The sequence below is a fragment of the Protopterus annectens genome, chromosome 3.part0 (assembly GCF_019279795.1).
Source record: "Protopterus annectens isolate FY-2018-M chromosome 3.part0, PAN1.0, whole genome shotgun sequence".
NCBI classification, from domain to species: domain Eukaryota; kingdom Metazoa; phylum Chordata; order Ceratodontiformes; family Protopteridae; genus Protopterus; species Protopterus annectens.
The window spans coordinates 1,664,253,517-1,664,281,503 of record NC_056731.1 but is presented as its reverse complement, the minus strand read 5'-3'; the positions used below and the strand labels follow the sequence as shown (position 1 = coordinate 1,664,281,503).

General features: G+C 35.1%; 1 protein-coding gene across 3 annotated transcripts in view; it reads right to left on the bottom strand.

The window, feature by feature from the left end:
* The window catches only part of OXR1 (oxidation resistance 1), a 4,227,902-nt gene that overhangs the window by 3,896,782 nt on the left and 303,133 nt on the right, over positions 1-27,987 (bottom strand). For all 3 annotated transcript variants that reach the window (XM_044065701.1, XM_044065702.1, XM_044065703.1), the window contains exon 2: positions 15,353-15,429. The gene's annotated coding sequence lies outside the window, so the exon portion shown is untranslated. The remainder of the gene's footprint in view (positions 1-15,352; positions 15,430-27,987) is intronic.

Sequence of the window (27,987 nt, the reverse complement as noted above, 5' to 3'; positions counted from 1 at the left end):
TATCTGTAGTAATTTGTTGCCCCATACTAATCTATTCCCAATACCATTGCTTATGTTTTCATGTACTTGATAATTAATTGTTCCTGAATCAGCAATCATTTGTTTGCAAGGAATTCCATTATCAGTACTGGCTGTCTATAGCAGTCCTTACTTAGCTGACTGTGGCTGATTCTTTTCAATGAACTCATTCAGGCAGGCTGCTCAAATGCCCAAATCACTGACAGCAAATGTAACTAAGGTTTCTTAACCTCAGAATCGGTTTTAGAGATGAGAGTACAAGGTATCTCCCCTTTAGAGCAGTATTGGGGTCTCGTGCACTGAAATAAATGTGTAGTTACTTGAAGGGGCATTATTTCAGTGAATCATATTTGTCTGCAGTCATTTTTAGAAACATTTTCCTTATCGGCACCTGCGTATTTCTTTTCAGTAGCTGGCTTTACAAAAAAATTGTCACTGAGCAAAGATGCAAATTAATATGCAATCTATTACATGTGCAATATATGTAATTTGCCAAATAAACATTTCTGCAAAGATAGTATTTCTCAATAACTCTCACAGTCAGTAACAAGACACGATATGGCAAAAATAAAAACTCTCCAAGACAGTGTACAGTGTTCTCAAGCAATCAGTTTTCACTCTAAATTTATCAATCATCTGATTTCTGAAGAAGTGTTTTGCAAGAAGTGAGAGGGCAGCTGTGCCTGATAACTCATAAAAAATGTTTTAATCATACAGAAGAATTAATGTCTTGCAACTGTGGAAGTTACAGTTTAGATTTACTCCCTCCTGGCTTGAGATGTTGATGCCTCAGTTTTTACCCTCAGAACCAAGCCTGTCCTTTTGGGTATAAATCTCATGGTAAGTCCCACTCCTGCAAGGTATTACTCCTAAAATGACTTCCTCCCAGCTATACAGATTTGCCCAGCCAGCCAGCATGCCTACCAGTTTTCTACCCGCAACAATAACTGCTTACTGATGTTTGCTTCTGCTTTCCTTTGCTACATAGATAAGTTCACTTTGAGCGGAAAAAAACTCCCATTTTCTTAACTTTTAGTTTTATTACTTTCCTGTTCAGGAAAGTTATTTTAAAGCTAGCAGTGTTGTGTTTTAATGGACTGCCTCAACACTGTAATGCTCTTTTAAACAGAACACTCATTTCTTATGTCAGTTCAAAAGTAGTACAAACTAATTAAAAACATATTTTCTATGGTGAAATTCTGTTTATTTTTCCATTGTGGTGCCTGCCAGAGTGTGTAAAACTGTTTTTGTGTTTTTTTACTCTCAAAAAAGTAACTTTTATGGACTGATAGCTTTACCAGCATTTGCTGCTTTTTTCCCTGGGAAAGTGGCACCAGTTTTGGCTTGACCATGGAACAGATTGCCAAGCCCAAGGTCAGTCCTTCTTCCAGCCACAAAAAGAAAGAGTTAAGCAAACAGCCTTTGTCACCACAGCAGGCTAGTAATTTGCCTCAGCTGCAGGTAAATGACTCTGCTATGGCCATTTGTTGTACCTCAGATCACTCATCTTTTACCATGGATCCCTCAGGTGTAGAACCTACAGCCAGTATGGAGCAGGAGGCTAGCCATGCCTTCTGCAGCTGTTGGAGCCCCATCAAAGGACAAGGGAGAGCCACTTGTCAGTCCTGGAGAGGGAATAGGGAAAGTCTCCCTGTTGTGTCAGAATGCTGTGTCCATCCCTTGCGGAAGTAGCGGCTGTCATTAGTAACATGGTTGCCCCATTTGTCCTGTCAAAAAGAAACAGAAACCTAACTATCTACTTACTTCTCCTCAAATTTATTTGGATAGGAGTAGTTTAGCATGACTGGTTCAGGGTTTAATTCAGGTTATTGATCCTTTTTGTAAAGTAGTTTCTGGATCTCAGAATCTTGAATCTCTTCAGAAAAAGAGGAATTCCTCTTTCTTTTTAAGAAAGAGGAATTCCTCTTTTTCTAAAAAGATTCAAGATTCTGAATCTGAACAGGAAGATGCATGGATAGGTTCAGGTTTTTGTCCTCAGATTTCTGATTCAGACTCAGAGAAGAGCTGAATTTCTGATTCTTCCTGTGGGAGTTTCTCTTTCTCTGAAACTATTGTTAGAATGTGTCAGTGTTTTCAGTGTGGGAACACTAAAATTTCTCAGTACCCCAGAAAATAATATGAGTTGTTACAAAACGATTTTCCAGAACCTACATCCATTTCTCCTGTCCTGTCCACTTTAGAGGATGTGTGCATTACTGCCTGCAATTTTCTTTATAGTCAATGCACCGTCCCTAAGAAGGCAGATAGTATGTATAAAGTTCCTCAGTATTTCAAATTTTTATACACCATTCCCAAACCTGACCCAGCAGCTATAGCCTTAGTTGATACCACTGCTGCTAAGTACTTAATTAATTCTAATCCTATTCTTTCTAATAGGGATGGGAAAATTATTGATAGACATGGGGGGAAAGTGTATACTTCTGCAACTTTGATTTTCAGAATTTTAAATGGTTAGGCTCATATGTTAAAGTTTCTTGTGACATATTGTGAAAGAATTAGGAATGTTTTATCCTCAGTTTCTTCTTGTGAAGAACTTTTTCTTTAGAAAACTTTCTTCTATTGCACAGGTCACTACTCATTGTACACAGTGTGTGTAAGACTCTGTTGATACTTCTTCCAGGGTTATGGCCACTGGTACTGTTTAATAACCTCCCAGATAGTATAAAAATGAGATTTTAAAATTCTTCCTTGGATAGAGATTTAGTGTTTGGTCCCTCTTCTGCACAGGTGATCAGAAGTTATCAAAAAGTGTGATGAAAAGGAAAGGCTGATCCCAGGAATCTCTAAACTAATCTCTAAACTCTTCAGGCCTCCTTTTCCAAATTGTCCAAGGAATTTTCTTACTCCTCATCAAGTTTTACCACAAAAAAAAAAAAAAAAAAACAGAATAAACAGTCTCAGCAGAGTTCAGGTAAAGATACATTTAAGAAGAAGTGGCAAGGGGGTTCCAAAAAGAAATCTCAAGCCTCAGAAAACCAAGGAGAGTCCAACAAGTCTGAATGACTGTTCCAGAAACCTTGTGAGCCCCTCCTACCCTCACTCCTTTTCTCTTTCAGAAAGTCTTATTCTCCATTTTTCTCTTTGGCAACAGACAAACAGGTTTTGAAAATCATTTATTAGGTTTACAGATGACAGTGGGAGAAAATTCCTCATTTCCAGGAGGTCACTCCTCATCCTGCAGATCAGACTCTTTTGTCTCCACCTGTTCTTCATCACATGCTGTCCCAAAGAGTAATAAAACCAGTTTCAACGTCCTAGGTGGGGAAGGGGTTTTATTCATGGATGTCCTTAGTGCCAAAAAAAAAGACAATGGTTGGATGCTAGTTCTGGATCTTTCTTTCATAAACCACTTTGTGATAGTGCCCAAATTCAAAATGATGTAATTTCACAACCTGTTACCTTTCTTCCTTTTTCAAGTTTCCTGGTAAGATTATACTTAAAAGATGCTTATCATTACGTCTGTATTGATCCAGACCAGGTATTTCTTAAGGTTTTGTGTGTCTGGATCACATTGTCAGTTCTCTGTGTTACTCTTTGTGCTATCCAATGCACCAAGAGGGTTCACAAAGTGTTAATCTCCAATTATAGCTCATTGCAGGCCTCCATTTTTTTTCTATATTTAGATTACTTGTTTTCCTTCCAGAGTATTTTTCAAAATGTCAAAGATCTCTTGTACAAGCTGGGATTCCAAGATAACATTCAAACATCTTTCTTGACTCCCTCACACAAGATTGCATTCATGGGATGTCAACTATACACCTCAATTCAAGGTTTTCTTACACAGGAAAAAGTAGATTTTTATTAAGCTCTACTTCTAAGGGTTTCCACACAGACTTTGGTGACTGCAAGGGAATACCTCAGAATTTTGAGTCTCGTGGCATATGTGATTCTCATGATACCCCTGGCAAGTCTCCACACGAGAAAGATACAGTGGTTTCTGAAATCTGTTTGGTTCCAGCATGAATGCCCTTGAACTTTTTGAATCCCAGTGCTGGGGTTTGTCAGAAGAAAAATCTTTAGGTGGATACAATAGATACTCCTAAATCTGGCCTCCCCTTCTCTCTCCCAGCTCAAAAGCAGTTAGTCACCACAGATGCTTCCAGCTTTGCTTGGGGTGCAGTTTCAGGAGGGATAAAAAGTGCAGGTGGTGTGTGACACCAAGACAGATGCAAGCACATATATGTCGAGGAGATGCTCGTCCTGATCAAGGCGCTTAACTCTCTGAACCATGTTTGGTCCCTGGGACCTATTCAAGTGGTTATAGACCATAGCACAGTCATGTGGTACATCAACAAGCAAGGGGGAACCAGGCCGTATGCCCATTTGCAGACTAGCCGTGTTAGCTTGAGAAATAGTTTCATAGCACAATCTCACTCTACAGGCATCCTATGTTCCATTTGAGCAAAACTGTGTGGTAGACAAGCTGAGCAAGATCAGAGCAGACTCCCATGAATAGAAACTAGATTAGGGGGTCTTCCAAGAGTTATCCATATATGGAAAGTTCCTCTTTGCATCCTCTCTGACCAATCAACTGGTAGAATTCTGTTCCAGGACTCCGTGCAAGAAGGCTTTGAAGACAAGATGCCTTTTCTTTTCTTTGGACAGGAATGCTCCTGTATGCCTTTTCACCCTTTCCACTAATATTCAGGCTATTTCTGAAGATTTAGGAGGAATTCCCCAAGATCATTGTGGTGACTTCCTTCTGACCCAGGCAACCATGTTTTTTTCCTTATTTTGGAAATAACACAGAGCAATTATAACAAGCTTCCTTACAGACTGGATCTACTGACACCAGGGTGTTTGATATGCCCCAACATCAATTATCTTCAACTGCCTGCCTGGATGATAGGGTGTTTATTCCTTTTAGGCACCTGATTACTGAGGACATGCAGCAGGTACTAACAGAGGCAAGAAAACCTGCTACTAGAAAATCATATATTAGCAAATGGAAAAAGTTGTCTAGCTGATGCCAACAACATACCCAGCATCCATTCAGGGCTAGCTTTTCTCTGGTTTTGCAAATTTGTGTGAGTTCCTATCCTATGGCCTTTCTTACTCCTCTATCAAAATTCATTTCTCACAGTCATTTCTGCATGGCTAGCCATGAATGCTCCTCTTTCAATGCAGTCTCATATCAAAATGTTCTTGAAATGTGTTTTATATAAGAAGCCTCCAAATAAACTGGTGCCCCCTCCTCCAGATCTTAACTTTGTTCTAGAAAAGACTAAATTGCTTTATTTTAGCCAGCTAATCTGGCTGACTTGAGGTTCTGAACATAGAAAACAGTTTAACTGATTGCTCTGACCTGTGCAAGAAGGGTATCTGAGTTGCACGCTCTTATGTTGAGTCACCCCCCCCCCTAATTTTCCATTCAGAAAGTGTTTCTTTCAGAACTAATCCTTCTTTTATGCCTAAAGTGGTATCTGAGTTTACCTTAAGCCAAACTAGCCATCTCCCCATTTTCTTTCCTGAACATAAAAATGAGGGATAAAGGATACTCCATACCTTGGATGTCCGCAGACAACACAGGTACTATCTTGACAGAACTACATCTTTTAGATCTTTGGATCAGCTGTTCATTTCTTGTGAAGGTACGAAGAAGGAAAAAACAGATGATTTCTAAATGGTTGTCTAAAGCTATTACCTTTTGTTATACTCACCATGGCAAATCTATTCCAGGCAGGGTTATGGCTCACTCTACCAAGGTCTTAGCTTCATCTATGGCTTTTTGGAAAGAGTTAGATTCTAGAAGTATTTTAGAAACTGCTGCTTGGTCCTCTGTAAATTCTTTTTACAAAGTACTATAAGTTTGAGTCCTTCTGTAGGTCTGCATCAAGCTTATAGTGCTAGAACCCTTCTCCTGGGGTTTGTGGCCCCTTCTCCGTCCACCTCCCAAATATATTTAACCATGTTAATCTACCCATGTAGCTAAAACTACTGCAGCAGTGACCAATAAGAAGAACATAGTGCAATTGTATAAGATGAATTTACCTTAACAGTAGTTGTTTGAATGATCACTGCTGCAGTAGTCTCTCCTTCCCTCCATCCCCCTTGTTTTTTGGACTGTTTTTTTTTTTTTTTTTATAACAGGGTGTGGACATTTATTTTTTGTTATTCCTATCACTGCTTTTCAGGGCTCACCCTCCCTCTCTCTGCTGGCAGGAAATCTCTGAAGGGCTTCATGCCCAAACTTGTCTTTTAGTCAGCTTAGCTTGAGCTGCCTGACAGTTTGGGCAAGTGGAAGGTGCCCTAAAGGTTTGGAAGCAGGCCAGCTGTTACATCCGGGTTCCTATTGCATGATTGCAGATGCATTTTATCGAATGCGTCTTGATAGAACCTAAAAGAATGAAAAGGCAAAATAGCGAAGTGGCTTGTCAGCAAATTCTTTCCCTGGGAAAGAATTCACTTGGCCGCTTTAGTTACTTTGCCATTTTTGGCACTGTAATGCGATCTTGGAGTTGGTATATTTAAGTGTGGGGTGTGTGGGAGGCACAGCTCCCCACATCAGGGGGTGTGGAGGGCAAAGCCCCCCACATTATGTAATGTTTTAAAGTTTTTTTTTAATTTTTTTATTTTGGAATAGTGATTTTTTTCCTTTGGAAAAAAATCGCTGTTCTGTGGTTTCAACTTTATAAGCTTTCGCTTACATGGGGTCAATTAATTATCATTTGTTTTTGTAAACGTGCGATAATATAATATAGACCTGTTATATCCTTGGCAGGATATAACCCATAGTACATCATTTGAACATCTACTGTTACCTAATAAAACTAAACTTATGATCCCAGCTAACTTTTATATCACTGCCAGTAATAATACTAAGATTTTCCCAGATTCCCAAACAAAACTATTAGGCATCATAATTGACAACAGACTAAAATTTGACATACACATTTCTAAGACAATCAAAAAGGTTCACAAGAAAATGGGAACATTGTATAGAAACAAAAACTTCTTAACAGATGCTGCAAGAATAGCCATAACTAGAACACACCTTCTCTCCTCACTCTTATATGCATCCCCCACACTTACCAACCTCAACAAGTCAGAACTAAGTAAATTAGAATCATGTTACAATAAGATTGTCAAATTTCCAACAAATTCCACACATTCAACCCATCACTGTCATTGCCTCAAAAATCTTTCTTGGTTGGCACTATCTCATGTTATGAACTATAACCAATTAATAATGGCTCACAAACTAATGCACAATCTTGACAATGTACCTTCCCTAAAAAATCTTTACAACCCTATTCTAACATTCATAATCTTTGATCATCTAACAAAGACTTACTCCAAGTAACCAAAGTATCCAATACAGCAGGCAACTCTCTTTACTCTGACTTTGTTGCCAAAAATTGGAATACCCTTCCACACAGTATTAGATCCATAAGTAATCTTAATCTTTTCAAAATATCTCTCAAAAGACACTTATTTGAATCTTGGCTTTGCACATGTAACACTCCAGGTTAATTATTAACTTAGCACTACTTATATAATTTGGCTGTACGTACTAACTCTGTTAACATATGCCTTCTAACAAAACTACTTCTCTATAAGTAGTTACATTCCTAGCTGCAGCTCTCACCACGGAAGCATTACTAACTATGTACTACATTGCCTAAGCAATTCTCTCTGCTTAGTTTCCTAACTAATGTTATGTCCCTCCACATATATAAGTTCAACCATATATTTGTGTATATTCAAGTATTTAAAGTCTTGTTCTATTCGATACTACGTATATATTTTTGTTTTTAAATTTTTATCCTGTAAATGTGTTAACACTCACTTTTTTATCTATAATTTGTATTACTTGATGTGATGACTTTGTATGTAAGCTTAAACTTGAGCTTTTCTCCCTGGGCCTCTGCTGAAAATGGGCACTGCCCCAGTCAGACCATCCAGATAAACAAATGTAAAACAAAATAAATAAAATAAATAAAAATACTGTTATTATAAGTTTACTTAGACAATTGTACTTTTTATCACCTCATTGCCTTTGTCTCCTTTTCTTTTATCATTTGAACTGTGTATACATTCTTACAACTCTCCTTCCATTCTGCCACCCACCTTCCTTAACTCTTCTCCTTTGTCACTGCCTTCTTTTTATATTAAAAAAAAAGTATTTTTCAGGTACCACATCTGGTGCCAACATGGACATGAAAAGCTCCCCTGTGCTGATACTCACTGCAAGGCTATTATAATATATGAAATTTAAATGCTAAAGTCTATTACAGAATGTTGTTTTTAATGTGGTACATGTTCATTTCAGACAGTTTATTTGATGAAAGGCCTCATGAAGCCTACAACATTATTCCTGTGTCTGTGTTATTTATTGAACATCCAGACCAACACCCATATGTCATCACTGTTTCTGAATATCATCTCTCACAGACAAGACTGTGAATATAATCTCTTTTACCCACCTCTTTTCTGCACCTCAGACTTTTGTTAGTCTTTACATCTACACTATGTTTACATTAGCTCACCCCATTTCACCTAAGGTGATATCCCTTTTCTGTTTTATTTATTTATTTATTTGCACTCCTGCTTTTTCCCTAGTCTGTCACAACATCATAGTGCAAATGCTTTAATTTTGAAAAGTAAATACTCCCCTTATTTTAAAGTGGCTAGTCACTATTAAGATTAATCTATTAGCACATTCTTCCAGTACAAGTACACCTATTTCAATGTTAACCATTAGTTTTCTCTCTACAGCCCATTTCATGGCTTTACCTCTTCAGCAAGACTAAGAAATACTACTGTTTTGTATATTGTTATCTTTCTGCTGTAGTCTGTGTACTTAATATTCTGTAAACCCAGCCAACCCAACCTTGAAAAATGTCTCAAAGGCTCTGGGAAATAACTGGACATTGTATTCAATAACTTCATTCTATTTCTGTAAATGTTGCTCTTAATAAGGGCATAATAGCACATAAATGTATAATTAAAATGTGGTTTAATTTATTTTTCAAAAAGCACATTGAAATATGAATAAAATAGTGCTATATTATGAAAGAGGCACTCGCCACATTATTTCCTCTCCATTTTCATCCTAAAGAGTCCAAAGAATCCCATCCAAATGCATCTCCTTTTACAGCCTTTATTACCTGATCAGTCTCTGCTAGTGTTCGGAGTAGGCAAAATACAACAGCATATTCCTTCTATTCTCACTACTAATAACATCAACAGTAAAATAACCAATTTTTGGTAAGGGTACCCAGTCCAAGTACAGTTTTATGGATATCACAGAAGTCTAACTAAATCACTACCTAAGGATATATATTTTTTTCGCAAGTGGGCATCTTAACTATTGGAATGGAAAGAACAATAAATATTTGTTGTAGCTGTTTTTGTTAAGGCCATGATTAATGCATGAGCAGGTAAAACACGGTGTCTAAAACAAGTAAAAAGTTAATTTTGTAATTCATCTTGCTCAGTCATGGAAATACCAAACATACGTACCATCACCCTGAATTTCCCAACACTCTCCTTGAATTCACAACTGATTTGCATCAATTCATGTTCAACTGGATACTCTGCTCTTGAGAAACTTTTTACGAATGTAAAGACATATGAGTTTCCACCAGTAGTAACTGCTTTCTATTCCATAATTTTGTCCCACATGCAAATCCTCCCACTTAAAGTGTGAAAACATGCTAGACTAGATATTGTTCCACTTTGCGCAAATAATCAACATGGATGGCATTGTATCAGATGCCCTAAGTGCCATCTCTCTCCTTTGGAGAGTTGGTCACTGGTGCCCCCCATGGTAAGAAACAAACAGAAATTACACTCCAGGCCCATAGTGCACATTTAATGACAGCAGGCTGATCTTGTCTCATTGCCTTACTCTCTATCAGTCAAGATTACATTCTATTCTTGTAAATTAAATTGATACTACACTGCACAGTAGCTAATACAATGTCCTTCAATGGCAATATGGAGTGTATGGCTAATGGAGACCTGACACAAAACAGTTGAAGTAATGGTCTTCAAAGTGTCTTAGATTTAAAACTGTTCATAAAACAAAGCAATAGAATGTGGCACACAGCATTTGTAATACTAATAGCAAAGAAGCACACTACAGTACTTAGTAAATGGACAAGTTTACTGAACAGACTGACCACTTGTGTTCCTTGGAAATGACTAAAGTATTTTTACTTGAAGGGAATGGAAGTTAAGAAGGAAGAGATTAAATTTAGAATCAAAGGTGCTGCAGCTGAGTGACACACAGTGCCAAAGATAGAAGAATGCTGAAGAAGTTTAAAAGTAAAGTGTACAAAAAATGGTATAACCAATATTTTCGACTGAATAAAATCTTGGGCAGTGAAGACACAGGAACTGAGAAAGCTTGAGATTATGGAGACAATGTACTTGAGATGAGCAGTAGGAGGCACACTGAGAAATAAATAAAGACATGAAGACATCAGAGCTGCAGACAAAGTAGCTTCACTCATACAATCAAATATGGCCTTCCAATTACAAACACTGATTCTAAGGAAGACTTCTACAATCGCAATCTACTGAAAATAATATTTGCTATTTAACTTCTAATGCTCCTTTAAAAGAACACCATTGCAACAATCTCTCCAAAGCCAGATGGCTCTTAATCAGACACAGAACTGAAATACTAAAATGTTCTTTGTTTCTCCCATTCATATTCCTGTACTTGAAATCCTTCCTGCATCTTGCATCCAAATTCCAACCCAAAGCATGTCCCAACAAACAGCTAAACCTTCTCTAAGCTACTTCTTCTCTCCAAACTCCCCAAACCATACTTCATTGTACTGACAACTCCTTCTCCATTCTTGCCTTAGAACTCTAGTAATCCGACCCCATCCTCTTTATCCATATTCAGAACATAACTTAAAAATATCTGTACCACAAATCAGTTTGCAGGTGCCTGACCACTGGTAACACCATCTAAATCCTAATTTTATTCTGCATCACCCTTGCCTCTGTTTACATTTTGTATTAACTTCTTAATCTCAGCTGTTGCTTCTACCAAGTTAATCAAATGTTCACCTTATGAATCACTTATTGTAATTACAAATTCAGTATTTTTGTGATCTTTTGTTTTATTCTGGTTTTCAATTCTGTAAATAACATATGCTTACATTTTTTTATGTGTTATGTATGTATTCACCCAGGCTGTGCCTGAAAAAGCTGTCATCAGGGTTCTACTCTGGTAAACAAGTATGAATAAAATAAAACTAAATTAAATTAAAATAGCTCCAGTTGCAGAGAAAACCAACACACATTTAGGAAAGCTGAAGATGATTTGGAAAAGTAGGGTTGGAGGCGACAGGGAAAAGGCAAGAGGAGATAAGGATGTCCAGCCAAGAGATGGGCAAATTGTGTGACAGAACACCTCAGACAGGTAGGTATGGCTGTCAAAAAGGGTAGGAGAGTTGCTCTGGATATAAACAAGTGGTGACAGCTGACATTACACCCTGAGCTCATGCAATAACTGGAAAAAGGGTTGATGTTGTTGCTCCCATTCCACACTGAGGACGCCTTGAGTGAAACCGGTCGCTGGTTTGTGTTTTTGTTGGGCAGGTGCCTAATAAACTTCTCACAACTTTGGCTTTTGGATTTATTTGGAGTGCTGGATGCTTTTCTTTGGAACTGTATATATATATATATATATATATATATATATATATATATATACTGTGAACACGTCTGTTTTGAATTTTTACAGTATGCACGGGATTTTACCTGTATTTTAATAAACAAACTTTTGACTGACTATTTGAGTTAATTTGATTTTGTTTTGTTCATGCCACTAAAGTGTACATTTTTTAAACACCTTTATTAAATGATCACTTGTGACATAAACACATTTACAATTATATAAAAGTAATCAAACTGTATTAACAAGTTAAAATTAACAAACATTATGCTTCACATGTATTGCTATATATCATATAATTAATCTAAGCAACATTACATAAATTATTCAGTTCCTGCTCCTTTTTTTAAACAAGAAACATCTTTGTTAAACCATCACTTAGGACATAAGCAATCATACATTTATATAAATGAAAACAAACCATACCGACACAATCTTATTCGCAAGCATGTTACATCACAAACCATACTGACACACTCCAAGTTGCAAACATTATACATCACTTATAATCTACCCAATCATTTTCAGTCAAACATTACATAGCTCATTTAAGTCCTGCTTTCTTTTAAACCTCATTCCAACCCTGTAAGTATTGTTCCCACAATTCCCATTTTTTCTTGTGTAGTTTGCTCCCTCCCTTTTCTAAAGATCCCAACTACAGTTGCTTTACCTCTGTGACTATATTCACTACTTCACTATTCACTACTTCAAGTAAAGTTGGTTTAGACTTTGATTTCCTTTTTCTGTTAATTGCTTTTTTAGCAGCCAACTTAATTAGACTAAGCAATGTCTTGCTATGTCTAGCGAATTCCAATTGTATATCATAACTCAAAAAAATTATTTCCTTAGTTACACCGATTTGCTCACCCAGAATCTCTGACAGAGCAGTCTGCAGGGATTATTTAAAGTCTGCCAACTCATAACACTCCCAGAAAATAAGTTTCCGATTACCTCTTTCTTCCCCACCACACCTCCAACATTTGCTGTCTACTTGAGGAAGTCTACTTTGGAGTCTACCTGGGGTATAAAAACCCTATGTAAACACTTCTAAGCTTAATATACTAAGGTGAGAGAGTAAAGGGTAGGACAGAGAGTTAACCTGTCTAATGCTTCAGTGGTTTAAAGTTTACCTTGCCAAATGGTCTGTCAAAGACAGTTAAAAGAAGCCCCCCCCCCATGCTTTAAATGAAGTCTTGAAGTGATCAGGTCTTGGGCCTCAGCTCTTTACTTTACTGAATTCTTGTCAATACAGCAAAGGCACTTACACTGAATGTTGTCCAACTAAAAATGCATTGCCAAAACAATTTTTTTAAATTTTTGTAAAAATCCCTCTACACCCCCAACTTATGTAAACCCTCTTCGAGTTCACAAAACAGTGGGGAAAAGTGGAACCTCAAGGATTGCCGAAAGTGTTTTCAGCAATATATATTCACCTGAAAGCCATTCTGTGTACGTGCCTTTAGTAACTTGATCATATCCTGCTTTATTCACCATTACATTGTCGATTACATCCCTCACATGACTGGCTGCTTCATGATGATGATGGTGATCTTGTCACCTACAGATCCAGATACTTAGTATCTAATAATGTCATCACACTGTCAATTAAATTCTCCCTGACTGACTTCCTAAAGTTTCCTATAATTTTTGCTCCCAATAAATCCATGACGCACCTTAAAGTACCAGGCCTAAAATGTCTGCCCTCATGGGCAGTTCAAGATCCCCATTCAAAATATAACAAGCTACTGAATATAAATGTTTAGAAATAAAATAAATATTGTCTTTTACACCTATTGTGAAAAAGCCTAAAAAGGCAGTGGCATGCTTGCGTATAGTCAAACATTTTCACTTTATAACTAAACAATGCAAGGAGACATTTTTGGACAAAGGTGTTCTTATTCTTACACTAGAATATGAAACCCTAGTATTCACAACAAACTCTGTTTCCATTGTCTGAAATTTTTAACACTACTTAACAAAATCTAGTTTTTCCTTAATTCCTCACGAAGATTTGAGTATCACTGGCTAAGTATGCAAAAGTGAAATTGTTCCTCATAAAAGAAAGAAGTGTTGGACTACAACATACAGTTATCTTTAAACTAATATGGCTTCATCACTATCTATCAGACTAACAAGACAGCTAACTTTTCATTCCTTAAGGACACAGTGAGGTCATGTGAGAATAAAAACAGAAACTAAATCCCCTACCCATACCACCTTACGTGGAAGCAAAGCCTTTCCATGCATATTACCTCTCTTTCTTTGCTTGCTATTATATAGCTAGGCTTTAAAAAACTCCTACTTGAATAACCTATATGGAAATGCAAAAGTAAAGTCACTTAGCTGAGGACAGTGATAGTGACAGGAGAAAACTGTTGACTGAAACAAGACTTTCAACCAAATTCAGGAGATGCAGATACTTGAAATACTCATATTTATTTGAATATTAAGGGATACCTCCATGACAGTTGAATGCAGCTGGCTTTCTTTTTCTTTTTGTTATCGTAGTTTGATTTACTTATATAAAAGGGGTTAAGTCATGACACCAAATCCTGCAGTAAAACTTGCATCATTTGAAAGGTCAATTTGCTGTTTACTTGCTTTCTAAATGTATTTGTAAAATGTGACTAGGCTGTGGTTGAAGGTGGGGCCTTATGGTCCAGTCTACCTACAAGACAGAAAAAATATTAAATAACAAAGTTAAAGAAATCATTTAAGTCATATCATGGCAGTAGTACAGGTGAAGAGAAGATAATGTGTTATAAAATGTTAAAATGGAAAAGCCCATATCAGACATCCCTGCCTCTTAGTCTGTGAAGCCCTTGGTTATACAAAAGAATGATTATTAAGTTTGGTTTCCATTTATTTCCTTGATAAAGACCCCTGATCCATACTCCACAGTACCTCACTGAAAGGGTCTCTAAGAGTGTATTGCCAGAAGAAATACAGGGTTTAGATATTAAAGTGTTATAGTTTGTACCACAACAACTGCCCGTTTTTGATACTGAAACTGAATCATGACTGTGACAACTTAAAATGTCAGAAAGTACAAGAAGAACATAAATATCTGCAATTCTGTTCATATGCTGCTTTTTAATATTTTAGATTTATGTCAGTGCATGCAGTTTATATATATATATATATATATATATATATATATATATATATATATATATATATATATATCTCAAAAGGATTTTAATACCAAGTTGTACCTTCCTAAGCTTCATGCATTCCTCCTCTGCAACATACTTCATGACCACTTTATCAAGTATAAGTGAATTTTGCAATGTAAAACCAAAACTATACGACATGCAAGGTTTACTTAAGTGCTGACACATAAATAGCTGAAATGATGTAGCAATGTTTCAGTCACCATTCAGAATGTTTACAAGGTACTTGTAATGCTAGAACATACAAAAATTGCAAATGCCACAATGAAACAGCTATTTGAATTTCTTCCGTGACATCTATGAGACATTTTTTAAAAGTTTCTATATATAATACTGTACTATTGAAACAGATTCATTGTTTAAGAATTGTATCTGAAATTTCCTTTACAAGAACTCAGTAGTTTCCCCTTTAATTTCTAAGTCCACTTCTTAGGAAAAGAAGGTTGAATTCAGCACTTTTTAGAAATAGTCAAATCTTATCAATTTGCAATGTTTCACCTACCTGACAAACCAGAGGATCCAAGGTGCTGACCAGTGCGATCTTTCTTTTGGCACAGCAAGCAGTCATCTAGATTGGATCTGTTAACAGGAAGAAAAAAAGTTATCTCAGTAGCACACTTCAGTTATTCATGAGCCTGTGAAGGGTCTGAGCACATTCTTAACAGCTAGATTCTCATTAAAATGTACCGCTGTGAAATTCTAGTTACAGGGTATAGACGTCAGAGATGTGAGCAGAATATTTTATAACAGTCACTGCTATATTAAACCATTTCGGATGTGCTGTTTTGAAATGCAAGTGCTGTATTTAATCACCACCCTGTCAAGGGACAGTATGCTGTGTCTCAATGCATTTCCTCACACAGTCAATGCACAGTAAGCAGTTAATGGGAAGGAAAGAAAGGGAAAACCACAGCTGTAAAATAAAACTGCAAACAAAGTGAACAGATATGTGCTCAGATGCCTAGATGTTTAGTATATTTATAATTATAAAATCCATAGCATAAAAAATAAACCTTATATGTAATACCAAAAATAAAATGACCATAAAACTAATATAATATTAGGCAACAGGTCAAAAAAGTAAAGATGATGGGCAAGTCATTGACTTAAAAAAAAAGAACAGATAGAAAAGGAAGGTTATAACAAATTGTGATTTGGATAAGGATAAATGTTTCAACACTGTGAAGATAAGAATGACTGAGTAAAAAAGATTATTCTTGAAATAAGGGGTAGAACTGGAATGTTAAATGTAAATATGCATGCATGTATGCTTGTATGCATGTGTGTATGTGTATGTAAATGTGTACTTATGTATTTAGTTCACTTTGTTAGCCAAGTTATTAGGCTAGTTAAGCAACCTTTTTCAGCCATGAACATGGCCAAGTTGTCATTAATAGAGTAATGACCCAGCAAAAGTAAAAAAAAAAAAAATCAGTATTGATCAAGTCATATTAAGTGGTTCATGTATAGACATATCAGTGTAAGTACTAACATATACATATTATGTTAGGCAGAAGTACACAACACATATAAATTTGTATGAACACACACACACTCATATATATATATATATATATATATATATATATATATATATACGGGCCTACTTCAGAAAAATGAAATTTCATAATACCGAAGACCAGATGACCAAGACGAGAACTCTGAAACTTCATTTATACAAATGACCACTTAGCCGACCAATTTCACATGTTAAGTAACCACTGGGCCAACAACTAATGGAAAATATACCACATCATCCCCAACCCACCCAGGTGGGGGGCTATGCCCTCACACCCCCCAATGTGGGGGGGGCTGCACCCCCACACACCCCTATCTAAATATACCAACTCTAGGATTGCACTAATGTGGGGAAAAGGGTACATTTCAACTTATTGGTACAGTGGTTACTTACCATGGGAATATTATCAGCTATGTGGTTGTTCATGTAACTGAAGTTTCAGAGTTCTCTTCTTGGTCACCTGGTCTTTGGTATTGTAGAATTTCATTCTTCTAAATTAGACCCATATATATATATATATATATATATATATGTGTATATATATATATATATATATATATATATATATATATATATATATATGCATCTAACTATAAATATATATATATATATATATATATATATATATATATATATATATATATATATATATATATATATATGGGTCCCCTTCAGAATTTCAAAGCTTAAAACTTCAAAATTTATATGATCAAAGTTTTAAAACTTTGAAATCCAGAGGGGAGATCAGCATACAGCGTGGAATGGGAGAGTTCCCTTTTCCTCGCTGTAGTGCGATCTTGGAGTTGGTATATTTAAGTAGCGGGGTGGTGTGGGGGGTGCAGGGGGTCTTTCCCCCTGCAAAAACATGTTTTGTGTTGTCTTGACTGCTTTTTGGGATTTGGTTTCTTAATTTTGAGATTCCAAGATCTATTCTGAACCTCTGGATTTTGGTATTTCAAAATTAAGAAGTGAACCCATATATACATATATATGTATGTATATGTATATATATATATATATATATATATATATATATATATATATATATATATATATACACAGCAAATATGTTATAAAATTTATAGCAGCCCAGAGACAAATGTGATACACGTAGACAGTAAAGAACATAGCTGGTATGTAGTAACAGCAGTTAGCGTTGTATAGTTACTGCTTAAGAATACATTTTAGACAATTCTCTGGGAATGTGCATTTGTATTCATCACTTAGGCATTCAAGAAACTTTTTTCCTAAATGAAGGAAATCTCTGAGATTCCTGACATCTTGTTGAAGGGAGATCCAAGATGCATGTACACTCTTGGAATAGGTATTTTCTCCTAAGGCTTTGTTGAGGAGTAGAGTAACTATTGGCATTGTTACTAGGGCAATGAAGGGGGCACGTACTAGTTCTCATGTGGAGTTTAAAGGCAAGAGGAAGGCACCTGCATTTCAACAGATTCATTGTTACGGATTTGAATAGGAAGGAGGCTTTTGGTTTACTGGAAGTCAGCCAGCCTTGTGTACTGTTGTATAGTTGAATTCCCTAGTGTAAAAGAAGGACATGTAGCAGCAGAATCTGTTAATGGTGGTTTGCCAGATGCTTTTGTATTTTCAACTGAACTGAGTGCTATGACAGACAATTCTCTTTGGTGGTTTGTCATCTGGATAGCAATGGGCCTTCTAACTTACTGGGGTAAGATGAGGGTGCATTTTATCTGTCAGTTTGATTTGCTGTAGGACCTGTTGCACTGTGTTATGTGTGAAGGTTGAATGTTAGTTATTGAGCAACTATAAGACATAGGTATTTCTAATGGAAATAGATATGCCATGTATGTCTTTTATAGCAACATCTGACTATCTCAACAGTCTTTGGCAGGTAACAAATAACATTACTGAAGAGTTTCTGCAGTTAATGACTAGCTCTTTGTTTTTTTAGCTAATTCTAGGTGTGCCTAAAGTCATATTGTAAATTAGTTTGAAGCTTGGGAAGGAAGATGTTAAAGCTCAGAATGACACCATCACCACAGAGTGTATAAATCACTAGTGGAAGGTCAAAGGAGAGGATATTTATAAAAATAGAGAGCACTTTCCATAAATAAGCCTTGTGAACCACCATTAGAAAATGTATCACTGGGGCGGAGCCTGAATGGCTAACTGAAAGCAGCAGTACTTTAGAGCGCCATATAACTAGTTAAATAAGACAGGAAAAAATATTCTTTTTTTTTCTTCAAAGTATAAAATCTTATAGATAAAGGACTAATTTACACAATTAGAAACGTTGGTGAAGTTTTACAAATAATTTCCTGTCAAAAAGCTTGGAGATATATTCACTTGTTAAAATGGGCAACTCAAAGAATTCTCACCAGGATGCTGCCTTAAAGAAGGAACTACAACAGATGGCATCTACCCTGCAGGAGATGTCTTTGAAGATGGATGATTTTAAAGAGAACCTGGAAAATCTTAAAACAAGCAATCAAAAACAGGCTGACACCCTCAAGGAAATGCTACAACAACACCAGACAAGGATAACAGGAATAACAGTTTCTCTAAATGACTTAGAAAGCAGACTTAAGGAAGAGGAAACACAGAAAGAACTGCTTCTTAAACAAAACACTTAGTTGGTTAATAAAGTAGATGACTTGGAAAATGAGAGGAGAAATAACATCAGGATTTTCAGATTACCTGAAAACACAGAAGGTGAGGATATTATTTCATTTTTATCAAGCTGGATCCCTGACTTTTTAAATTTAAAAGAAGGACTTTCCTTTGACATTTAAAGGGCACACAGAGCTCTTGGGAAACCTGCCACTAACTCAAACTCTCCTCCTACGTCAATAATTATCAAATTTCTTTCATACTTGGACGAGGAACTGATTTTAAGATCTGCTTGGAGGAAGGCACCTCTAAAATATAAACAGAGCTTGATAAGATTTGATAACAACTATTCATCTAGAATAATGTTACAAAGGAAAAAAGTGTGGCCAATGATAAAGTTTCTGAAACAAAATAACATCAAGGCACAACTTGCATATCCAGCTAAGATAAGAATACTGTATGCCAATGAGATGGGGACTTTTATTGACTTAGAGGAAGCCTCTTCATTTATTAAAACTAATAATGTTATTACTTTACCAGAAGATATGGATTGGATGTCACATTCTCTCAAGAGAACAAAAGAAACAAATGCCTGGACAGATGTCAAAAAGATTAAGCAAAAGACTGATACTGTTACAGCCAAATCTCTCAAAGCATCTACTATGATATGAATTGTTTTAACATTACTTTAAAGGACCAATTTTACTGCTTGGAATTTTAAAACAAAGGTAACTAACTACTGGAATCTTTATCTATATTTTTGAAAATAGATGACACATGAGTTTTCACATTACCTCAGGTATGTAAAACAGGGTACTTTTCTTTCACAGAAGGAGGGTTATATAGCACATAAAATATTTATACTGTAAATCAACATACATAGTATATGTGTATTTTGTCTTAATTTTCTCCTTTCTCTCTTCTCTCTTTTTTCATTACTTATTTTAATTGCATCTTGTCTCCCTTTCTAAATTCTCTCCTATTTACTATACTAATATAGTCTGTATATATTTAATAACTCACTATATATACATAGATAAATAATAGTCTAAAATAATCTAGTTTTAAGGTAGACTAATTGGAATAGTGAACTTAATTAATTGTTATTACAATATTTATTAGATTAATAATAGTCACTATTATGCTTATTGGGATTGGGGACATGTTCATGATTAACTCTGAAATGTTCCATTCATGTACATATGTCCTTTGATTTATTTCCTTTTAGTATTAACAAATACATAAAAAAAGGGAGGGAAAAACATACTGTTGGATAAGAAAAGTGAAGCTTTCTTCACCTTCTATTTGCGTTGCCATAGCAACAGTAAACAATTGCTGCAGTTTCTAAGGACACTGTGAATCTGCGAAGTGCATTTAGCCTCACAGATAACAAATAATAAGAAAAAGTAATGTTGTTTAGCTATTAATAACATAATAATAACCATAGCACCACCACTGTCTTACTCTCCTTTACTAACACTATCCTTCAGCATAAAAACAATGGCTATCTCTCCTCTGCTACTTTCCTAGACCTATCTAAAGCATTTGACATGGTCCCACACAAACAACTTATCTCTGTCCTCAATAACCTATCCTTCTCACAGTCAGTCACCAACTGGTTTCAGAGTTACCTGTCTGACCGCCAACAATCCATTGTATGGCAGAATGACATATCTCCCCAACTACCTGTCTCCATAGGGGTTCCCCAAGGATCCATCCTTGGACCCCTACTTTTCTCTGTTTACACCAATAATCTAGCCTCTGCCACCAAACATGGCACACTCATCCAATACGCAGATGACTCAACCATCATCTGCTCAGCCCAGTCCCTACCCAAACTGCAAAATGTCACACAGGAAGCCTTTTCCTCTGTTGAAACATGGTTATCCGATGCCCAATTAATACTCAACCCAAACAAAACTAAACTACTCATCTTCCAACCCACCAAACATACTCAAAACAACTCTCACTTTAACATCACAGCAAAAGACAACACCACTATATACTCAACTGAACACACCAAATTGCTAGGAGTGGAAATAGACAATAAACTAAAATTTGACATTCACATATCCATGACCATAAAAAAAGTCCACAAAAAACTAGGAGCATTATACAGAAATAAACAATTTCTCACCAAAGCAGCAAAGATTTCAATAGCAAATTCCCACCTTATCTCCACCCTACTTTATGCCTCTCCAGTATATACCAACCTAAGGCAATGTGATCTAAACAAGCTAGAGACCTGCTACAACAAAATCACCAAATTCGCTACAGGGGCATCCTACTGTAGTCACCACTGTCTCTCACTTGCTGAACTGGGCTGGCTTGAACTCCCTCACCTCCTTCAGTGGTATCAACTCTCACTCGCCCACAAACTAGTAAACCATCCACTAAATGTCCCATCCCTCCAGAATCTACTCCAACCCTATCGCACCACCAGACCACTAAGATCCAGCAACAAAAATCACTTGCAGATCACTAAAGCCAATAACTCTGCTGGTGAAGCACTATTCTCTTGCGCCATAGCCAAATTATGGAACTCACTCCCACCCACAATTACCTCCGTACCATCATGCACCAACTTCAAAACTTTATTAAAAGCGCACCTAAAAACATGCTGGCTATGCCCTTGCAATTCCCACTCTAAAATCATCCACCCCATCCAACTACTACCTTTCTTTCACCTCCACTAACTACCTTGATGATAGCAAGCTCAGATGCTCATAAGCCTAGTACTTATTATACAGCAGGAACTTCTCATTGTTACATTTGTTAATGCCTGTTATGTACTTCACAGATAAAGATTCTAGTTGTCTACTGATGTACTATGTTCTTCTGTAAATATGTTGTAAGTAATTTCTATGTTAAATTGTTAATCGCTATGTAATCCAATGTAACTACTGTCTGTTTATTTTACTGTGGAGCTTTTCTCCCCGGGCCTCCGCTGAAAATGGATCCACGTCCAGTCGGACACTCCCGGTCAACAAATTTAAATAAATAAATAAAATAAAATAAATAAATTAAAATGAAAAACAACCTAAACAATGTAAAATAAATACATAATAGAATTATTTGTAAATATTTTATGATTTATCCTCACAGGATTACATATTCCTGGAAACACAACTGAAATGTTCCCAAACTACATGTGCACTGAAATGTAGCTGCTTGATTAAAACGTATAACTCACTTTAACATGCTACAAGCCATGGTGGTACAGCGGTAGCATTGTTGCCTCACAGCAAGAGGTTCTCCTGTTCGATTCTTGGCTGGAGTGCCTTCTGTGTGGCGTTTGCATGTCCTCCCTGCGGTTGAGTGGCCTCCGAAATGCATGTGTGAATGGGTGTGCCTTCGCTGAAGGTTGGTTGTCGGGCTGGCAACTCTGCACCATAAAAAAAATCAACTGCCAATCATTAGTGGACCGGAGTTCCGCTGTGGCGACCCCTAACTGGGAAAAGCCAAAAAGACAAACTCACTTTAACATGCTGATTTCACAAGATGTCTGCACTGTAAAGGTTACATTTTATGTTACTTGAAATTGTCAGTCTCTAGAGCACATGAACAGATACATATTACTTTTTGCAACATGTTATCTTTGTAGTTACCTCACACTCTGTACAAACTCACTTGGTAACTGATATCTATTCATTTAAAATATCAGTTTAAATATTAAATGTACCCTTGAAATGCTATTGACATTTTGACAAAATATAATTTGAACTGTAATATGAATGACTTGAAAGAAGTGAAGTAATGCATAGATTTCAAAGACAGTTCTTGACACTACAGTAAAAGTAAAAATACATATTCACAAGGAAGTATTGAAATGTTTTAGTCTTCCAGTTAAAATAGCTTACTGTCAACATTTTACAATATCAGAAAGTTTGAAGAGCTAGGAAATTACTATTCTTTGTCTTTATAATGATTATTAGACAGATGTTAGACTCTGCTTAGTTTAATGAATTGCGACATATGTTTATGAGGAAAAATGGACTCAGTTACTCACATTGGACTACACATTCCTGGAAACTCAACTGAAATGTCCCCAAATTACTTGTGAATTTAAATGAAACTGCCTTATTAATAAGCATAATTTACTTTAACAACATGAATCCATAAGCTATCTGCTCTATATATGCTACATTATATATGTCACTTGCATATGACAGTCTCTAGAGGTAATGAAAAAATACATATTATTTTTGCAACATGCTATATTTGCACTAACCATGTATTCTAAACTAATTCAATTGGCAACTGACAAGTTATTTATTTGAAACATCAGTCTAAATATTAATTGTGCCCTTGAAATATTGTTGCCGTATTGACAAAACAAAACCTGAATTGAAAAAGGAATGAAAGTGAATTATTGTACAGATTTCATAGACAGCTTTTGACACTGCAATATAAGTAGAAATGTATACATGCAAGGAAAAATTGAAATGATTTATACTTTTAGTTAAAATGTATTATTGTAAACTTTTGGCTTTATCAGAAAATGTAAAGATCTAGGAAATTATTTCTAATTTGTTTTTATAATGTTTACTAAAGTGATGTTAGTCACTGATTTGTTTAATGGATTGCGAGTCATGATCAAGACAGACTACTGAATGTTATTTCTGTTTACCTATGTTTGCTGAATGTTTTTTATTAGTACTGATTTAAAACAAGGGAAAGAAAAGGAAGGGAAATCTCTGTTCTTGGTCAAGGGTGGAGAGGCTTAAGAGTATTCTAACTGCCCTGAGAACTCTCTAAGATGCTCTAAATACTATTTGATTAATACTTACCTAAGGTAAGTCTTGATTACCATATAGGTACCTTCACATTCATTCTAGACCTGATGTGATTACCCATTTTAGAAGCAGGAGGTGCCCTATGCAGGATGGGAATTGTCAGGGTGATCATAGTTCATTCTTAGACTCTGCTTTGTAAATCTATAAATATGTAAAAGCACTGCACACTAGAATGTAGGTCACCTCTACTCTGACTCAGGATACCACTGATAAGCCATGTCTTTTCATAAGTGTAAGTTGAAGTTGGTGAGCTGAAGAGTGGGAAAGTAAAGGAAGACAGTACACATACAATAAATTCATATTTCATTGGTAATCACTCCTTGTCTCCTGTAGAGTCCTTTTAGTCAAATTATTTTAGTAATAATTTATTTGTTGTTGGCTTATTTAGTGTATGCTCCTCTGTTGCATTTAATTTATCCAAAATGACATATCTGACATGTTTGGGATTTCTTAAGGGTGACTAAATATTGGATATTTTCTAAGTCAACATAATAATTGTTTACACTACTAACATTCCATCCTGATATATAAAATACTATAGAACAATAATAGAATAATATAGAATTCCATATCTCTTTTAAGAAAATTCTCCATATAATAATTTAACATATGGAGCTCAGTTGACATTGTTGATTAAAGATATGAGTGATAATCTAATAGATCTATCTTTATCTATTGGATTAGGAATTACTTTCATTCCATGTTTAATGGAAAATTTATATTTACTTGTATTTGATAGTTTAGAATTAATGTTTTATATAAGTACTTTTTTAAAGCCTGACCAGAATTGTACCCTACTTTTATTTAAAGAAGAAAGAACATTAAATTACAGTCCCAAGTTTACACACATAAAAATAACATCCAATGTTATCAGAGAATATGATATAACTACTATAATCAAAATAAAAAAAAGAAGCAAAATGTTTCTTCCAACAATAACTTGAAATGGATTTAACATTCTTATCATTAAATACCAATGGCTTAAATAATGCAAATAAAAGTTCAAACTTACTAAAATATTTAAATCTAAATAAGGCACAAGTAGTATTTCTCCAGGAAACATATTTTAAGACTAATGATAGCTTTATTTGGAACCCTAAGGACTATATAGTTTTAGCTCAATCCTCCTATAGAACAAAGACAAAAGGAGTATCAATTCTCTGGAAGAAAAACATAATCACTCCAAAAGTTATTTATAAATATAAAGACAAAGAAGGTCTACTAGCATTTGCTATAATTAAATTTAATAACAGAATATGGACCTTAGCTAATCTATATTGGTTCCCAGGAATTGGAATAGGAACGGTTAAAAAATACCTAGATTTTATTTCCAACAATTATAAAGGAAATCTTATACTGGGAGGAGACTTTAATTGTACCCTAGAAGCTTCTGAAACCACCAAGAAGTCTTTTTGCATAGCAACTATTTCAAAATCCTTAAAAAAATGGATTGATTCATTTAATTTAATTGATACTTTTAAAGTAAAAGATGATAAATCCTTATTATTTTCCCATAAAGACCATAGATTTGGAACACAAACCAGAATAGACAAATTATTCGTAGTTCAAGATTTACAAACAAAAATCCTTAACTTCTCAATAGTTCCATGCCCCTTCTCAGATCATGACTCTTTGATAATGAAGCTCCAAATAGAGTTTAAACCTTTAATCCTCTCAACTAGAATTCCATCATATATCACAAAAATTAAAGAATTCAGGCCCTGGATGTTGTCAGAACTACAATTATTTCTTGAAATTAATAATACAACAGAAATCAGTAGAATCATGGTGTGGGACTCATTAAAAGCATATTTATTTGGTAAGACCCTTAGGTGGTACAAAAACAAAGTCAGAGAGTGGGAATCTGAATCATTAGACTTGCAAACCAGACTCTTGACAGTAAAATCTAAAAAAAAAAATCAGAATAGTCCAGAAGTCAAAAAAGAAATCGAGGAATTAAATAAAAAATATAATGAAATTCTAACACACAAAACGTGTCTAGCCTTGGAAAAATTAAAAATAAACTCATTAGCAACCTCCCCAGATATCTACATAACTTATCTACAAGAATTAAAATACAATCTAAAGCAAATAACGTTTGTAGTATATATCATGAAAAGAAAGGGAAAAAAGTATCAGATATAGGAGACATCATTGAAGCATTTCAGTTCTATTATATGGAACAGTTCAAAAAAGAAGATTTAGATACCAACCAAATAAACTTGGATACAAACCTTATCAATATAAAAAAAATCCCGAAAACTTAAAACTAGACCTACAAAAACCTATATCCTACAAAGAAATTGTTGACAAGATAAAAGAAAGTAAATCTAACAAAGCTCCAGGGATAGATGGTATAATTACGGAAATTTACAAACTCTTCCCTTCAACAGTGATCTCCCTTTTTCATAAAACTTTGCTAGAAGTCCAGTCAGAAGGAAAAATACCACCCTCATGGAAATATTCTTTCATAACACCAATTCTAAAAGATAATAAACCATCAGACCTTTGCACCTCATATAGACCTATATCACTACCGAATAATGATTACAAAATATTCATGTCAATACTAGCTAACAGAATGAAAATCCCACTTTCAAAGACAATTAATAATGATCAAACTGGATTTTTATATAACAAGCACACACATGATAATATTAAAATAATACTTACTTTTATAGATTATGTGAATAACGAAGATAGAGAAACACTTGCAATTGGATTAGACATAGAAAAAGCCTTTGATTTCCTCAACTGGGAATATCTATTTAAAACTTTGGCATTATTTGAATTTCCTCCTCCCTTCATCTTACTACTAAAAAACATATATATTAATAACAGCCTACATTACATTAGGTCCTTTCACCTCAGAATCTATCCATATAACAAAAGGTACTAAACAAGGATGCCCCCTTTCTTCTATTTTATTTGCTTTGGCTATAAAAATACTTGTAGAAATAATACACAATAATCCAAGAATAAAAGGAATAGAAGTCTATGACCAGTACATATCTAAAATAATGCTTTTTGCTGATGATATTTTATTAATCCTATCAAACTTCAGAGAGTCATTAGGAGAGCTAGAAGAAGTAATGGAGAAGTTTTATAAGATTTCACGTTTACACTTTAATAAATCAAAATCAAATTTCCTATTTTTAAATAAGAAAAAATAACTACAAGTTACAGATAAATCCATCATAGGAAAACAATAACCTACGCTAAATTATTTAGGAATAGTGTTATGCAAAAATATAAATGAAACAATATTAATAAATTATAAAAACATTATTGAAACAATAAAAAAATATAGAAAAGTGGAACAAAATTATATTAACTTTTGAAGACAGATTGCAATAAATAAAAATGATCTTATTGCCAAAAATACTATATGTAGCATTAGCAATACAGTTAATTCCTGAAAGATGCATTCTTAAAGAAATAAACTCATGTTTAATAAAATTTTTATGGTATCCCAAAAAGAAAAGAGTTGCTGTAACTCATCACATTAGACCCTGGAAACAAGGAGGATTGAACTTCCCAGAAATAGAAACATATATAAAAGCATCTGTGCTTAAAACTACAATAGACTGGATAAACCCAAATTATTTTGCCAACTGGAAGGAATTAACAATGGCTATATTAACAAATTAATTTAATCTGTTAAAAAAAAATTTAATAGGAGACAAATCAAACAAACCCTGGTACATACTATGCATAAGTATACAATATAATATAATAAAACTTTCTAAAACAACACTGATTAATTGGGTCTATATTGAATTAGCGAACACTTAGAAAAGCGAACGCTAATTCATATACCCCTATTAAGCGAAAACTTACAATCTTGAACACCCGGAACAGCGATTTGTTTCCCTGTGAAAAAAAATGCTGGGCCAGTTTCAGGAGTTCACCATTTCCTTCACTGTGGTGCAATCTCAGAGTTGGTATATTTAAGTAGGGGGGGTGTGGGGGAAAAGCCCCCCACATTATATAAAGTTTTAAGTTTTTTTTTATTTTTTATTTTTTTTATTTTTTTTGTGGACCAGCGATTTTTTTTTCCCTGTGAAAAAAATCTCTGTTCTGGGTGTTCGAGATTTTAAGCTTTCACTTAAAAGGGGTCGATGAATTAGCGTTTGCTTTTCTAAGCATTCACTAATTTAATATAGACCCGATTAATCATTACATCAATTCCTTTAGGAAACTTATCAATGCAAACATAGATATAAAACT